This window comes from Epinephelus fuscoguttatus, linkage group LG2 (genome assembly GCF_011397635.1).
Source record: "Epinephelus fuscoguttatus linkage group LG2, E.fuscoguttatus.final_Chr_v1".
NCBI classification, from domain to species: Eukaryota; Metazoa; Chordata; class Actinopteri; order Perciformes; family Serranidae; genus Epinephelus; species Epinephelus fuscoguttatus.
Genome location: NC_064753.1, coordinates 12,466,495 through 12,485,464, shown reverse-complemented (window position 1 = coordinate 12,485,464; position 18,970 = coordinate 12,466,495).

The window sequence follows — 18,970 nt, the reverse complement described above, 5'->3', positions numbered from 1 at the left end:
ACTTGCCCAGCATGTCTGAACCAAGTTTAGATGTTACATTTGACGCTGACAAATTTGGCAGAGTAGCCGTGAGTATCCATGAGCACCCGTTCATGAGATATTCGTTTCTGTGATAAGTACCCCAGATATTGGCATACAAAGGCACTTCTGTAACAACAGAGGCAGAAGCCTGCCTTAAACGTAATTTTAATCTTTCATAAGCTAGGCCAAGAATAAAACAAGTAATTATGAATTCTCAGAAGCCCAATTTCTTAAGAACAATGCAAGGGGGATGGGAAGCATAATGTAGGGGTGCATTAAGCACTCATGTTTATTCCATTTTAAGTCAGCCAGTATCACTTTCTTAATGTAATTATTGAAAATAACCAACCCCACCCCCACCCCACCCCCGGCTATACCAAACCACTAATGCTATTCCACACACCCCTAAAAAATGCACATCAGCATGTTTTGTCCAATCACAGAGTCATTTGTGAAGCTAAAATGCAGTCCAGTTGTATGAGGAGATGTTTAAGGCCTGGAAGTGCTGTTACAGTTCAATATTAATCAGATAATTTGATCAAGTTAGCGCTGGTGCAGACATTTTGTGGTTGGATAATCCACAGTCCATATGGCTTGTAGTTGGTTTACCAGAAGCCTTTTGGAAATGCAGTGAGTTGCAAACTTTGTAATGGGCAACGCAGCAACAGAGTAGTCTTAACTATTTATTATTGTGTTAGATGCCAAACATTCTTTCTGCTAAAAGCATTTAAAAGAAGAAAAAAATGTTAATGGAGCCAGACAGTTTCATATTTCTTTGAATTTTGCCCTTTTCTAAATGCATTTTCAGGGTTGTTGGTTGTTTTTTTTTTGTAATTACAAGCACAAGTATGATGTAAACCACATTACTCACCTGTTTGGAGATATTGTCCAGTGTTTCTTGAAAGCAGCGAACTCTATTACAAGATGATTTGCAGTTAACTGCCGCAGTTATTTAAAGAGTAGTTGAAATGTTCACAGGACATCACATATAATTCATTTTATATAGAGTGGGCGCAGGAAGAGTTGCCACCTATTTGTCATTGTTTATATGCACCAAGTCAGCCTGACAGTCGGTCAGTAGCAGTTTGTCACACTGAGAGCGCCAAAGCTTTATAAGACAGTTCGATCAGGACAGATAGTCTACTTGTACAAAGGGTTGATAAAAATGAAGATGAAATTTTGGCACAGACTCCATCTTGGGAGAGATACTAGTTAGGTAAACAAAACTTCCATATGGTCACATGGTTAATGCTGGAAGTTGTAACGCAGGTGGTTAGATATCAACATCAGGAGTTTACATAGGTGCTCTGAATTTGGATAATTCAGAGGATTGTTGACTGATGTCAGGCTGACTTGATATAATAGGAACTAGACTTTAAACAGATGTAAACTACTACTACTACTATTAATAAGAGTAAGAATAAGAACAACAGAGAGATGTGGGTCATACATTAATATATGAGAGCAAAGAGGACAGAGGGCTGAAATATTATGTTTACATGCACTGCAGTGAGCTGCTTCAGCTGGTCAGTAATCAGATTCCTCTGATGTCCTTTTACTGTATTTTTGAAGTAAGGCTGTCTCATTGTAAGTGAATTAGCGATATGAGTCTGCAGCCTTTTTGTTGGAACATTTGGAGTGGCGGTGCAGTGAGAGGACAGGCTGTGTGGTGTGACAGCACAGTTTTTCCTTACAGTGTGCATGTGTCTGGATTTTACAAATGCTCTACTGTTCAGCTGTAGAAACTGACTCATTTTGATTTATTTATTTCAGTTTTGGTCAGATTTTGGCTTGAATTATTTTGGATATAAGAAGTAAGTCTGTGTAGTGCACCATACTGTCACACAGTTTACTTTCCCTATCTGAAGTCTTTGTCCTGTTTGAATCCCAGTGATGTGTACACATGGTACAGAAGTAGGTTTCTCCTGCAGAGAAGTAGCTGTGTTAACTACTGCTCTCATGTGTTTTCAATTTGACAGCTTGTTGGATTTCAGCTCAGGTTAACTTAGGTTGGAACAATGGTGAATTCATCTGAGGTCAGAATCATCATGGTATAGCTATTCTCCCCTAACAGGTGCCACACAGCTAATGGTTTGGTCAGATAGATTTTAGTCTGTGCACACCTACACAGTCCTCTAAGGTCTAATCATGCACAGTAATTAACATTACCTGTGTGGGCGTACCGTAGGTGCGGAGGGCCTTTAAGAAAACCAAGTTTCTCATTTACATTAGAATTACTGCAGAGAGCAAGGTTACATAAGTGCATGTAAACAGTGAATGATGTAGTTTTCGTTTCACAAACACAAAATAAATAAAATAAATGGCAAGAGCGATCTTTTTTTATCTAAAACAGAGAAAAATTGTGAAGAATGAGAAAGTTGCTGACCTTAAAGTTAAAAGAGGGGTGAGTCTGTCATGCAGCGTCAGCATGACAGTAGAAAACATTGCTTTGATAACTCAAAAGATCACAGTATAGACTAGATTTGTGTTGAGCACAGGAGGCATTTAAACTGAGATTTAGTTTGAGAAAGTGATGACCAGGCAGTGGTGGAAAGTAACTAAGTATATTTACTCAAGTGTTATATTTAAAAACAATTTTGAGGTCCTAGTATTTCATTTTTCTGCCACTGTATTCCTCTATACCACTACAGTGCAGAGGCAAATATTGTACTTTTTACTCCACTGCATTTATCTGATAACTTTAGTTAACTTGCCTGCCTAGATTAATAACACAAAATGTAATCAACAAATAAATGTTGACGCACTATTATACATTATGATAAGCCTTTAATGATCCCAAGGGGGAAATTCACAAGCTACACAGTATTTTAAGTTGTTAAAATTTTCCAAACCTTTACCAGCTGCAACATTAAAGTAATTATAGTTGCTGCGCAGCAATGGTCGGGGCCGGGCAATTTTAGGCAAAATTAGGCAATTCTGAGCAACACACACACTAAAACAAAGCATATCACATCATAGAAGTTACATCATATAATTATGGCATGCCCTTCAAATTGTTGATGAGTGGCTGAAGTGATCAGACTCATAATATACAAAGGAAAGAAAAAACTCAAGAACAAGAAAGTAAGAATAACATTAACTGCTAGCCATTATGAACAAACTGGCCTGATCTAGCTTAAAGCTAAACATTATCCATGGTGACAAAGCAGAAAACATTTTTTAAAATGTAAAAGTAGCTATTGGATAGACTCTGCATATTGACTGATAGCTAAGCCAAATAAACAGGGAAAAGAGACAAGGGATAACAGGGAAAAGTGTTGATAAAGAGTATTTGTCCCTCCGCAAAACTGCCTGGATCTCACTGAGCTAATTGGCAAACAGAAATGTCCCATGTGGCTTCACAAATTGACTAAGCCAGTCACCTGTGTGCAAGACAGCAGCTGTTAGTGTGTAAAGGCAGATTTCAAACGGCTGTCAAAAATTCAGTTATTAAGACAAAAATCTGAAAATACACAAATTGCATCTAGACAGCATGGAGATATTGGTAATTTGTTTGTAACAATGATTGATTTGCTTCATAAGTGAAAAACTGATGTTTAAAAATACCATTTTTGCATTGACTCCAATTGTTCACGTGAGAGCAAAATTCAAAATGCAAATTCAGTTGTTGAGATAAAATTCTGATATTTTCCAAACATCATCTACCATGACTCCAAAATTTTGTCATTTTTTTAATCAACATTGAAAATGTATGTAGCAAGAATTTACAAGTATATGTTGTAAATTGTGGAAGGAGATAGGTTTAAGAAGTTTTACAGTTTTTGAAAAAAAACAGAGTGATGAACTTCATAATTTGCAATAGATTTAAATGTACAAAAGTTTCTTCAGTATTGGGGCTACAGTTTGATGAAAGTTGCAAATCTGTTGCACATATTGTTGATTTGTTGTGAATTTTCAAAATTTTGAAATTTAGAGGCTTGCTCTAGCGCCACCATCAGGACTATTGGCCTGTTTTTGCAGCTGAGGTAATCTGGCATGAGACTGGACCTTTGTGCAAAGTTTGGTGATTTGTTGCGCATGGGAAGTAGAATTTCCTCGGAAGAAGAAGAAGAAGAAGAAGAAGAAGAAGAAGAAGAAGAACATGCAGGATAACAATAGGGTCCTGGCAGCTTAGGCTGCATAATTATAATCCAGTAATATCTATTATTTTGAAATGGACCATTCTACATGATGAGGACTTCTGCTGTTAGCACTTCCAGTACATTTTAATGCTAACATGTTTGTACTTTTACTAATAAAGTACACATTTATTACTACTTTTACTAAATTAAAAGATCTGAGTAGTGAGTTTATACTAACCTAATGATTCCAACAGGAAAAATACTTCGATATATTTGGTATTTTAAAAGGTATTGCTGTATAAATTGGTTATCCTCCATAGCAACATTTATTGGTTTTCACCAGACTTCTTTTTTAAAAACTTCAGATTGGTTTAAACTCACTTTGAGTCCAACTAGTGACACCATATGCTTCCCCTCTGCCCATACCCATCTGGCATCTTGCTCTCAAGTCAAATCAGTTTATTTATATAGCAAGTTTATAAACCGCCAGCAGTTGACCAAAGTGCTTTACACAGTGAAATGGAAAAAGTGCAGAAACTGACAAATGACACAAAGACAGTGACAAAAACACAATGACTTTAAAATCAGAGTTATATGCCGCAAAATATTTAGATTTTGTGAGCAGACGTGCGGCTGCATTTTGCACCAGGTGAAGGTGCGAGAGAGTCTGACTGACTCTGAAACATAGTGCACTACAATGAACCAGGCAATAAGAAATAAAAGCATGATTTGAAAACAAGTGCTTGACCTTGCTTACTCTAAGAGGGTACAAATATGACTCAACAACAGCATTTATTTGTTTATCAGATTTAAGATTGAGGTCAAATAAAATGTGAAGATTCTTAGAGTAGGGTTTGACATAATTAGAGAGTGGTCCTGTAGGTCACAAGCTCCATTTTAAGCAACATCAAAAAAAATTACTTCCTGATAAAATCCTGATTTTTCTTTCCTCTATCTGGGGTTTTGTGCTTAAGTAAATAAAAAGCAACATAGAAAATGTGCATCATGCCTTTAATATACACAGTATACAGTATGTCCTTGTATCTTAAAGCCTTTGGAAACACAGCTTGAAATAGTAAAAATGCATATATTATATCAAAGTCGAGTGTCTCATTAAAGGTAGGGTCTGGAGGATTTTCCAGTTGCTGTTTGTAAATTGTAAACTGTAAAATTCGGCCCCTCCTATCAGGCTCAACTCTCCCGGGTATATGGAGCCTGGACGTAAGGAAAAAGGCTTCACAGAAGAGGTTCAGACACGCTCAGACGCACTCGGGCACGGCACCTGCGCTCTCTCATTGGCTGGGGAAATCTCCGCCCAGAAGCGGTCCAAGCTCACAAAAACATCAAAATACAGTTAAAGGGCAGGAGCTCTGCAAACAGAGTCACCACCACACATGAGTAGAAGCCCATAGGTGATGATTGAGCAGGATTTCATTTGTATATGTCTATTTATATGTATATTTTGTTTTGTTTGAAAATCCTCCAGATCCTACCTTCAAGCATCCACAAAAGTCTGAGTGAAAATAACCATTCATAACTATTAGAAAACCTGGTTTAAAAACAGCTAATTTTGCTGTTTGGACCACTTGCCAGGACAGAGTGGGCGTGGCAGATAACACCCTGATTGACAGCTCTCTCGTTTTGATTGATATCTCCCTGGCTCAGCAATGGCTGCCACAAATTTAATCCAGCCGTACATGTTTGAGCCCTCTGATGATTCAGAGGACGAAGCAGAAGCCCTGCCAGCTGAAAATGATTCCTTTCAGGTGGTCACTGAATGGTAAGTTTCAAAATGTTTTGTGATTCATATTAATGTTATTTCGTAGAATAGTTAGCATAACTTTTATATGCAGTGTTAGCTGAGATGAATGTCAACGGGAGGCTAGCGCTTTGCCTTTCTTCATTGAGATACGTTTTCATTGAAAACATAAATCTATATGTATAATCTAAATATGTCTTTACTCTGACACACACACCGACCCTCAAAGCAGGAGAGACCGGTGTCGGCTGTCTCTCTGGCGTTGTGTAGAAGTATTTGCCCGCCTCGAATAATGTTCCCCTCCGGCTAAAACTGTGCTGTTTCCCGCAGCATCACCTCCACGATTGGGGATATGTTCATGCGTAGCAAAGCTAACTGCTTGGGGTTGGGGTTAGGGGTGAGGAAGGGTGCACATTACGTCCCCTCCCCGCAAGCCGACACCGGCACCGTGTCCGGGGGGCAAGCCCGGACACTCACAAGCCGCCTCTTCCTGCAGCTCCACGAGCTGCAAAGGCTCGGATTGTCCGGGCTCTGGAGCCGGTCAACCTGATTCGAGTGCTGCTGGGAGCCCGCCAGAGGCAGAGCCTCCGCTGGGTCGCAGCCGAGCAGTTCAGCCAGTTTACGATCTGTATTTTCTAAACATCAGACTAGAAAGCTGTTTGTTGGCTCAGACTCAAAGAGGCAGATTTAGCTGGAGCAGAAAGGTTTTGTTGCGCTGCCACTGGGGGGCGGGATGAGACAACTGACAGATGATTTATGATTGGTTTGGAATTTATTGCGTACCCAATTATTGCGTAAACCCAATTTCAAGAATGTACAAAAACTTAAAAGACAGATATTTCGAATTTGGATGGAAACAGATTTCTAATTGTTTTACACGTTTAATATTATGTACATAAGACCCTAAATTACATAGTTAGAAGGCTATTGTGGATTTAGGTTTCCAGAGGCTTGAAGCAAACTGCACAATAACCTTTATAATTTAAACTACATCATACATCCTATGAAAGAAGTTTGACCACTACAGAAAATTGTTTGGAAATTCCATGTTTATTTTAGTGTTTGCATGAAATTGCCTTGAAATTAAATCATGAAAGCAAAAGTTAGAAGTAGAGCAGCAGTTAGTGACTCTTTTTTGAATGTCAAAAATAAAGTGTTTATTTTCCACCTTGTTTGATGGAGTCGAGCAGCTGCCTGTGAATAGTGAATTATCGGTCCACTCTGTCAGTGTGGCTCTGTCTTCATATTGATGCATCAAAGAGTCTCAGCATGTTTCAGGAACATTTTAAGTTTTAGATGTAGCCACCATTAATTATTCCTGACAGTAAACATAGCACATTCATATGTTAATGACGTTCCTGTTTTTCCTCAAACACTCGCCTGTGCCATTAGTTTGGCTGAGAAATGAACATTGGCTGTGCTGATGGAAAATAACCTGCACAGACCATCGTTCTTCCTCTGGATGACCTGTAGAAAACATTCAGACAGCCTGTTTATCCATCGTTTTACTTTTAAATCATCATTTAACAAATTTCTTAGACATATTTTCTCTTCATATTCCACAATAATTGGCAACCTGATTTTAATTTGCATCAAATCTCTATGGGGCCCCTCGAAGGAACAGACAAGTTCTTGGTTTTTGATTTAATTTTTTTTCTGACTGCTCACATTTGAGACAGTTTCTGTGGAAAACAGTCAATTTACTAATCTACAAGGAGCAATGTAAAAATCACTCCTACTTCAAACCTCCAGTGAATGTCTGTTGAGAAACAGTGGGAGCAGTTTTGCCATTAAACCTATCAAATGGGAAACTCAGATGAAGGATGATTGGTCTAATTAGACGCAACACTATAACCTCTAAAATCTTGTGAAGTGTATGGGTTTTGATTTTCTCACAACTGGGAACTCAGGAAACAGATTTATTTCCTACAGTATATATAGATATGAGGAACTGTGAGGAGGTGGAATGATTAATGACTTGTTTACTGCTCAGTAAATACTCCCTCACCTCTTATAAAACCTTTTAATTTAACCTTAATTTAGCTTCATTTCAATAAAATTATTGTGTCTTTAAAAGGCTTGTTATGGTTTATACAGAGTTCTTAGTTATGTATTGAAAGCAAAAGTGTCCAGTATCAATGACTGACATACTCTAAACCACTAGTCATTACAGTCCTTAATGTCAGTGTCAGTAATGTACAAGTATAGGCTACAAAATGAAATAAGTTCTGAAGAAACAGCCATTGGTCCAGCTTTTAAATCTTTTGAAGTCCACACCAAGTCAAGTGGAGTCAAGTCTCAAGTCTTTTGGCCCAAGTATGATTCAAGTCTCAAGTCTTTAAGAACAAGTCAGAGTCAAGTCTTAAGTCTTTCGGACTATGTCAGAGTCAAGTCTCAAGTCTTTTGGGCCAAGGCCTTGGCCAAGTCTTGAGTTTTTTGGATCAAGTCAGAGTTGAGTCTTAAGTCTTTTGGAACAAGTCCAAGTAAAGTCTCAAGTCTGTTGGACCAAGTCTGATTCAAGTCTCAAGTCTTTAAGAAGTCAGAGTCAAGTCTCAAGTCTTTTGGGTCAAGGTTTGGGCCAAGTCTTAAGTCTTTTGGAACAAGTCCAAGTAAAGTCTCAAGTCTTTTGTACCAAGTCTGAGTCAAGTCTCAGTTTTTAAAGAACAAGTCAGAAGTCAAGTCTTAAGTCTTTTGGACCATGTCAGAGTCAAGTCTCAAGTCTTTTGGGTCAAGTTCTAAGCCAAGTCTCAAGTCTTTTGGACCAAGTCTGATTCAAGTCTCAAGTCTTTAGGGTCAAGGTCTGGGCCAAGTCTTAAGTTTTTTGGACCTTTTGGTCTTTTGGAGAAAAGGACAAAGTAGATTGATGTAGAAACAGAGCCACTATTCTCCAAAGGGAGTAGGTTTGGAGTGGATCAGATCAGACGGATGTCTGATCAACAAAATGTTGGATATTCATTCAGAGGGCTGCTATCTGCTTCTTGTTACATAGACAGAGCCTTCTTTTAACTATGACCTTGATTATTTCCTAACCTTAGCGTTAACCATGTAAATATTATTTCAACCATCACAACAAAGGCCCTCTAATCTTAAGTTATTTCAGTGACTACATTTAACCAATCTATAAAGCGCTGTCAAATCAAAAAACATTTTTACTTTTGCAACAGTAATTTGTGAATGTTGTTGGAAAGTACCCACAAATGGAGATGGTAATACTCTATTAAAAAAATTAAAAACCTTGTTGACTGTTATTGGGGGAAAAGCATGTGAACAGTGGTCTGCTACGTCAAAGTCACACACTTTGTTGACCAAAAATAACTACTCTCTGTTGGGGAATTCACATTTCAACAGACTGTTTGTTTCTTCTTAGACCTGTTAAAACCAAAAGTCCCCCAGTTGGGGGACAATGCACTGATCACGAACAATATAGTCATGTTGCACACCAAATTAAATAGCAGAACCTGGGCTACAAGGCTGTAAAAACCCTTTTTACATGCCCCAAACACAGCTCAAACAACAACTAAATAAACAACAATAAATCCAACTCCATACAGCATCAATATCCCGACCCATTTGGTATATTTCGGGCTCTAACTCAACCACACATTATTCAAAACACACACCGTTCATCTCAAATGAAAGCTGAGACTCCGCTGTTTCCACACGTATGCGACAGAGCATCAGAGAGATAGAGGCCAAAGAACAACAACAACAGAAATTTTTTCACCGATATATATTTGTAATATTTCTCTTACTTTGCTATTTTGCCGTGAAAAGCTCATTCTGCCGTTAAATCATGCTTCATTCCCGTTGACCGACATGATGGCCGTCATTCAAATGAATCCGGGCGGAAACCTTGACAGCCGGAGGTTCCGGGGTAAGCATAACAATGACCACTCACAGCAGCCAACATCTCCCCACAGCAAGTTCTGCTGACTCTGATTAGCTTACAGTGCTGTCAATCTCATTTTGGTGGGTATAGCATCATTCTATTGGCTCTAACGAATCAAACGAGGTGTCAATCACTCAAATCGACCAAGCCGTCACAGAGATATGGGCCTCCAAAGCTCAGAATAGAAAATCAGTTTCAAATGTAGAAGATGTGTATTGGTCAGTTTGGACTGGGAAATAAAGGAAAAAAACGAAATGGACAGTTGTATGTGTATATCCTAAACATCACTGGGGATTTACAGAGACAAAAAATGAAAGATATAGGATTGTACATGACAAAAATCACATGCAAACATGGTGCAGTTTTGGAGAGCTCGTCTGAATTTTCTATACTAAAACCTCTCTAATATTGTTCTGCTTCGCTTTATCAGAATCAGCCTTTGCAGAGTTAATGTTCACATATTGTACTATGATGTGATGGAGGTTTAGAGCTGCAGCTGCATCATTCCAAAGGGATACTATCCTGAAAATGCTTTTTTTAGGCGAACCTCAAAATATTTAATTTGTGCTGTGTGCCATCTTCATTTACTCCTCACATATAACACATATACTGATATTTACACATATAAAACAGATTAACAAATCTCACAAGTGTTCCCTTTACCATGACACCAAAAGTATTCAAATAGACCTTGTAGACCTTTCATTATGGGTATGCAATTTTCGAGCAGAGGCCTATAAAACAGGCTTAGGGTTTAAAAGGGATCACTGGCAGTTCTGATGGTCTTCTTTTTTTTTCCAAACTATTGATTTATTTTTGTCATTAAGGCCTAAGCTTCCACTATTATGCCATCCACCATCCACCCAGCTCCCCGCTTAAGTCTCCAACAAACTTTTAGATTTTACAATCTTACACTGGGCGACATGATTTAATAAACTTGGGTACAACATCAAGTTTGATGTACGTATCCTGTACGATGACAACTCTTACTGAATTGCAGGTTATGCAAGAACTAGTCTCTCTATACAGACTCTACATTCAGTGAATGTAGAGGCAAACCCCGGAGATCTTGCCTCCAGAAGAAGAGCAGAAGAGCCCTGGTTTCCGCGTGATATTGATCAATCACGTTTGAGCCAGCTGCAGTTGTTGCCAGGTTAAACAGTCCGTGCGGTGAACTAACGAGGTGGAACATAATGGGCATCACTGCAAACTCTGAATCCATCGCAATGGTTCAGCATATTTACTTACATATAAAAGGAAGTTAGAAACGGATATTCGCCTCCTCCGCACAAATCAAACTGGAATGCCAAAAAATTGGGGGTCTGCCCCCAGAGGTTGTATCGCCATCTGCCGGAAGTCAGACGCCAAATACAAGCGCCAAATACAATGCGCAAGAACAAAATGTCATCAGCATGCATCATGCATCTATGCCACTGTAGTGGTAAGACAAAAATGAGAACATGTATCGAGCCCTTGCTATAGTGGCATTTATGTGTGTTGAAAAAGGTCTGAAGAAGAGGAAGATGAGGAGAATGTGCACGTGGTCATGGTTGGGGAAAAGAAACCAACTTGGCCAGAAGGCTAGAGATCTTCTCCATGACGTAGAAGGTTGCTCCACATCTGCCCATCTCCAGAAGTTCATAGCCTGGATGTCAGTCTGGACTCCACCCTCTTATTCCATTTACACATCAAATCCATCACCTGCCATCCATGCCTTCATCCCTTCCCATTTAAGAAACTGCAACTGACTCCTGTTCGGGGTACCCAGCAAAGCCCTGTACAGGCTCCATTCTCACCACAGCCTATGGACTTAGATAACTCTTTTGTTCTTGTGTTCTTGTGTTTCTTGTGCTGCCTCCCATGTGTGAAGCGTCCTTGGGTCCCTTGAAAGACGCTAGATAAATGCAAGTTATTATAATTACCTGTTTGTTTATCTGTCCAGTCAGTAGAGGTGAGGGGTGTGATACCACGTGACAAAACGATGCCAACACATAGCCTGTAGTCTCCATCTGTGTGCATGGTGCCTGTTGGATTATCTCTGCTTGCAGCCACCACACATCACTGTTAAGTTAAGCAAATGCATATTTCTTCCAAGCAATTCTCTCACCACAGCATTAGTTTGTCAGCATTTTGATGCTCTCTTCAGGCTGGGATTAAGCGGAGGGATTAGATGTTACATTCACTCGCTGTGACTTTAACTTCGTTTTACCTTCAGGTTAAAATGAAGAGCTTTATCATGTGTTTCACCAGAGCCCCCCCTTTTTTTTTTTTTTACAACTTTCCCATGCTATCAAATGCACAAGTGTGATATGACTAGCCTATTTATACTCGCGACATGTAAGGTAATGACAGGAATGACTAGTCCTGCATTTCATGGCAAGCTACTGCCTCTGAGAAAAACTGTTGGGAAGAATTGAATACGTTTTCATTTTTTAGCCACGGGAAGGTGCTTACAGTACAGTCAGGTCGTACAAGAAGCAGTTTGAGCTTAATGTTCCAAAATTTAATTCACCCCACAAAATCTGATAAAGAACAGGCAGCAGTGACAGATGTCTGTCTCTCCCAGTGCTTGAGTACCCTGCCACCCCATCAGCAATATGAAGAGCATTAACATGATAAAAGGCTCCCATCTGCACAACAAAGTGTGCTGCTGTGATACCACATTATGATCTACACATTGTCATGTCAAAGACTTCAAATGCACACATTAGCATGGAACTTGAAACAGATTTAGCCCATATGGGGAGATTTTTTTTTTTTATATTATTAGGTATTGATTTATAGATCTGTCCTGCCTCCTAACACATGCTTCTTAACCCCCTTTCTAGATCAATCATACCTGTGCTGTAACCAGCTACAGGTGTTGCTCTGGGCCAGTGGGCTCTGCAGTTGCCATCTGTTTGGTTTCTTTTTAACCTCCCTGCAATTTATTCAGCGAAATAAGCCTGTGCCCTTTACAGTGACAGTGTAATATCCATCCATGTAGAATTCTGCTCATACTTACAGATTAACACAGATGGCTTAAAGCTGTAAACAGAAAGGAATACAGTCTCTTCCTTTCAAACTGAATAACAAAGGATGCTGCTTCAAGAACCATCTGGCTGATTGGAGGCTGCTGATGACGACCAAGCAATAAATTATGATAACCAATCACTCATCATGTTCATTGATTGATTGCCTTATGTCATGCTTGTCAATGAAAACTGAATTGAGAACAGTTTTTAAATTGGCAAGATCGTAGCCAAAATCATCTAGCAGCAGTTTGTCAATATTTAGCTGTTCTAATGGCGAATAATGTTTGTCGGTCCCTGCAAGCTACGTCACCTGTACAAGCAAGGAATGGCTATGAGCCTGCAATGTGCTGTATGTCCTGCTGATGTGCTTTCTTTAATAGTCCACCAACAGCCATGTGCTGGTTCATCTATCAGCCCTACCTGACTGTCCTGACAGCCTCCAGAGTGAAGCTGCTGTTTAACCTGCAGACCTGCTGTTAAAAACCTCAGGCGGAAGTAATTAGCAGCCCTGACTGCCTCTTCCTCTTCTTCACCCATCCTCCTCCTGTTTCACCTGCCAAACCTTCGCTTCCTCAAACCTCTATTAAAGGATAAAACTGGCAGCACTCTATATATTTGTTATTGTCAACAAACCCCATGAATAGACTAAGGCTGTCTCCAAAATCACTCCCTCATCCTCTCATTCACTACCTCCTGTATAACACACATGGTTTACTCTATAGTGAGCAGGAAATTGACATTTTGGATACTTACTAATCATTAAGCCTGTTTACAGCTGACATTAAACTGTGTGTGGGTGATCTGATCACAAGTGGAGTACATATCTACTGTAGTGTCAACGCTAATGCGTCCTGATGCATTCCCAACAAGGACTATGTCAACAAGATGAGGTGGTCGTTTTGGTGATAGTGCGCTAACACTCTCTAACTTGCCCATTTTACAACGAGATGGACAAAGTGAAGCATGACCATCCATCCTTTTGCTCTATGGAAGGAGACATGTTGAATTCTGCCAACAGCGATATCTCCAGCTCTATAAACACAACCACTAATGGGACTGGGAACTGCCCATTGGTTCGACATCCCATTGTTCCGACCATATTAAACCCATTGTTCCGAAGTCCGTTCCGAAATCATCATGATGCCCTGTGGTTAAGGTCTGGTTACGTTTAGGCACAAAAACCACTTGGTTAGGGTCAGGAAAAGATCATGGTGTGGGTTAAACTGAAAAAGAAAGTGACAAACACATAAGCGGTGAGCCTGCTCCGCCTCAAGCCGGTTGCAGCGCACCATACGCCCGCCGCGAGCCGTTCAGCACCGCGGACAGTCGAACTAATGGGCTGTCGAACCAATGACATGGACCCAACGTGACTAGCGAGAATGCTAGAAAGCAGCTAGCAAGATTCTGGACAAAATAAATATGCATGGGGCCGTAACATACAGTAGGTGATGCAGGCAGTACCAAAATCTGAACATAACTGGTTAGCTCGAGACACATGTAGAGGCTGTTCAGATGGGGTCCATGTCATTGGTCCGACAGCCCATTGGTCCGACATCCCATTAGTCCGATGGGCTGTGGTGCTGAACAGCTCCCGGCAGGCGTATTTCTACGTTGATAGTGCGCCGCGACCGGCTCTGGGTCAGCTGGGAAAGGCTTGAGGCGAAGCAGGCTCACAGCTTATGTGTTTGTCACTTTCTTTTTCATTTTAACCCACACCATGATCTTTTCCTGACCCTAACCAAGTGGTTTTTGTGCCTAAACCTAACCAGACCTTAACCACAGGACATCATGATGATTTCGGAACAACAGGACTTTGGAACAATGGGTTTAATATGGTCGGAACAATGGGATGTCGGACCAATGGGCTGTTGGACCAGTGGGCAGTTCCCGTTCAGATGTGGTAGTAAGTAGTAGGCCTAAGCATTTTGGGTGATCTGATCACAAGTGGATAACGCTAAATACATATTCAAAAAACCACCCAGACGCATTGTGATCCAATCACTTAAACCACTTGTTGAGGTGGTGCAGGATGCATTTAACCACATATCTTTTATAGTATAAACACTGACACATCCCGATGCATCCCTGACAAGGACTACGCCATCAGTGCAGGCCATGCTGGTTGTTTTAGTGACAGTGCGCTAAAAGCTCTTTAACTTACCCATTTTATGTGGAGTTCGATGAAGTGTTGGGTGACCATCCATTTTTTTGCCCTATGGAAGACATGTTGAATTCTGCTGACAGCGATAGCTCCAGCTGTACTGACACAACCACTAACGTGCCTAGCGATTATGCGAAAGAGAAGCTAGCAAATGTGTGGAGGTAATAACTGGAGATGCATGATAGACACAGGTGTGACGGGCAATGTGTCTCAGCTGTCAACTTGTGTTCGGATCACAGAAACATATGTTAATACCATAAGTATAAACAAGCTTATTATCATTTTTTGACATGTTAGCTGTCGTGTCCTGGCACTCCTAAATTTTGCATACAGAGAATGTAATGCATTGCACGGCAGTATTCTTAGCATTAAGAAGTGTTCATGCCATTGTAAGAATTTTAGAGGCACTAAATGGATACAGTTCACATGAATCTGTAAAATGAAATAGAATGTCTGACAGTAAAAAAAACATTTATGACTGCTGAACACTTTCGTTTAAGGCAAATGTTACTCAAACAGGAGTGAATCATGCATTTAGGGCCATCTATTTTTAGCTGCAGATTAATACACATTTAATGTCCTGTTAGTATTTATGGCACCAGGATGGTGTATGTGGGATTCTATCAAAATAACCTACAGTGCCCACGTTCACAGTAATGAAGAAACGTATCACCCAGTGTAGCCGTGTGACTCATTGATCTGTATTTAGTTTTTAGAAGAATATCACAAGACATATTCTATAAGATGAGATATAGTTTCATCTGCTCAAAAGATTAAAACAAAGAGTGATTGTCATGTTATTGTGATACATGTATATTTTCAACCCCTGTCTTTTGCCCTTCATAGTAAGTTAAGTAATAAGATAATTAAAAAGATAATTACAAGAACATCACCTACATCACCTATATAGCTATATATATATTTATATATATATATATAACTACTTTGTCAGAGTAACACAGACACAGACACTTAAACTATTTAAGTTTGTAAAAATGGCACAGGCTTAGAAAGAAAGTAAACACCAAAGATTGAAATGAGCCATTACAGAAGGAACTTAGTGTCAAAACAATCAAGCAAATTAATTAAAGCCTCCTCCCCGTCCTCTGGGCTGCACAGTGTCAGCATGTGGCCCCTGCTAATTCATATAATCAATTACTTTGATCTAACACTTACGTTTGTCACTTTTGATACCCATAAATGCTAAATCACTGTCACACCGCTCAGGGACCACAAGCCCTGACCATCTTACTATCACTTATTTTGTATTGTTAAGGATCCACAAGTTTGTTCTACTTAAGGGATTTTCCTTGGGATTCAGCTCAATTAAATGTGAATGTAAGGGGGGTGGGGGGGGGGGGTTGCTTGCAGTTAAGTCTTGGCACAGAGGGGCCTGATGCCAAAACAAGCTACACGCTCAGTGGATTTTAATGCAAGCCACAATTTAGTGTGCATGTAATTGCTGTGATTATGTGGTGATTGCGTTATGTAGATTATACACCTGTTTTGGGCCCCCCCACAGGCAATTCCTGTTTGACGGAAATGATTGACTTTGATTCAGGTTTGGTTAGCTTTCCTTTGTAACACACTCGGGGACTGGCATTCTGAGTCTTTGGGGTGTTTAAAAAAACTACAATGACAAAACCTTCAGAGGGATCAGTTGATGCTTTCTTACACTGATTTAAAGTCTATTAGATTCATGAGTTGGTGTTTAGATTTTATGCATTTAGCTGCTACCCAGATTGAATTACAGTGAGTGTAAAACAGAATACGCTTTGAATTTAGGATCACCAAAATTACAAGTAGTAAGAAATGCAGGACATTAAGTAGCTTGACAATATTCCTGGGACAGATTTTCTATGAATACATAAAGAAACAGAGCAAAGGAAAAAGGTAGTTAGGCTATTTCTTCAGTGAGTTAGAACAAGGAGGAAGATGTGGGTGGGGGTATGTGTGGTGATTCACTGGTTCACTGACCCAGTTTGAAAGAACTTGAGCATGCGTTTCAACGATTCCCCCTGACAACCAACAATATGACCAGCTCCAAACTGGTTATACTGTAGAGTTTGGCTGTCAGGGCCGTGAGTGTAATAATGTTCTCTGTCTCTGGGTTATGATATATGGAACAAGGACAGGTTTTGGCCCTCAAACACACACACACACACACACAAGATTTTATTAACAGGTCCTTAAAAGTCCAGGTTTCCGGTCAGTATCAGTGTTGTCAGTCCAATAACAACACTTTATACAGTATCACTGTGTGTGCTGTGGCAGCAGCAACACAGCATAAGAGCAGAGTGAGGCTGATGGTGTATTGCCCTTTTGGCTGTACTGATCATCAACTCAACTACTTGCAGCTGCACACACCAGTTAGCTAGACCACTCCCTCCCTCTGGTCCATAGCTGCCAAAGGCTACATGATGGTGAAAATGAAGCCATAGCCAGGCCAGAGAGTGGCACTGCTAGGTTCATTTGGATATCCTCATTAAATAGGCTGTGCTGGAATTTTGCCAACACAGTGACAACTTGCAGGGCCAGCTCAGTCACCTCGGTTGATAGAGATGTCTCAATCTAGACTTCTGGTCCCAATACGAGTCATTTAACACTGAGTATCTGCTGATACCTTGTCCAATCTGAAACTTATAATTACATTCACTAGTCCATACCCATTGAGTGCACAGTTGCCCACGTACAGTTTCACATGGTGTGTGTTTGGGATACAGGTCATAGGAAATTGCAGATTAAATAGTCAAGTGAACCCATTAAGAAGAGCAATGTATTCAGACAGAGTTTTTGTGAATTTGATAGTGCAATTGCTTTATTGAAAGTACAGTAGATTGACCATGTCAGTAAGTAGAAAAACGTGGGACTGACAGAATGACACACTGACAGTTTCCGTGATTATGTACAGCATACCATGCCATGACTTAGTCATACCAAAAATTAGAAGAAAAAACAAAACAAACAACAACATTCGGCCACAGGGGGAGCCACAGCGATCTGTCGCATTTTAGCCATTTTTAAGCATTTTTCTGTTGTTATAGCGCCACCCAGTTACCAATTAGAGTTACATTTCTTCAGTCACCTTGAGGCATCCTGTTCTATATATCTACCAAGTTTAGTAAAAATCGATATGGCAGCTAGGCCTAGATAAGAAATTAGCTCTCTAGTGGAAAATCTATATAACCGGAAGTTATGGGTTCTTGAGGTAAATTTGTTCCTCATGAGGAGAGGCGTCTCTGTGCAAAGTTTCATGTCTCTATGACATACGGGGCATGAGATATGCCCATTAAGTTTGCAATTTCAGTCGGTTGCTATAGCGCCCCCCTTTGGCCAATTGATGTAATATTGCTTCATTCACATCCTCCCATGACCCTCTACCACTGTGCCAAATTTCACATGGATTGACCAAGTCAGTGAGGAGAAAAATGTGGAACAGAGACACAGACAGACCCACACACAGAGTTTTCATCATTATATGGTAAGATAAGATGACCAGTTGCCCAGCGCACACTAAAGCTACCTGAAAGATACAAATTCATTCATCCTCAAAAAATTTTGGGTAAAAATGTAGTATACATATCTGACACATTGAAGTAAGAGGTGTTACCTTCTAAATTTTGCAAATTTGACTTTTCATGAGCTTCTTGGCCCAAATGCTGAGGTGCATGATTCAAAACTATTTACCAGATTAAATTATTAATATGATATGACTGAAAGATTAGCTGGGAGGTTCCAACACCTGAAAGTGACTTGGTAATCAGCTATAGAAAAGAGGCATTACTAAGTATGCTGGAGTTGTTGGAACTACAAAAATACTTGGTCCATTCAGTGTTGTACAGTAGTGATATTCAGTGAAGTTTCTTACCTCCCAAATGATCTTTGGCTGAGTACAGACTCCGATTTACAGAGAGCACCAAATCCTGACAACAGCCAAGTTTCATTTTGGCTTGTCATCAAGCTACTCATGGAATTAACATTAATTAGCAACAGCGGATATGACCTGCCGCCGGTGACATTTGGCAACGGTCAGTCTCGGTGAAA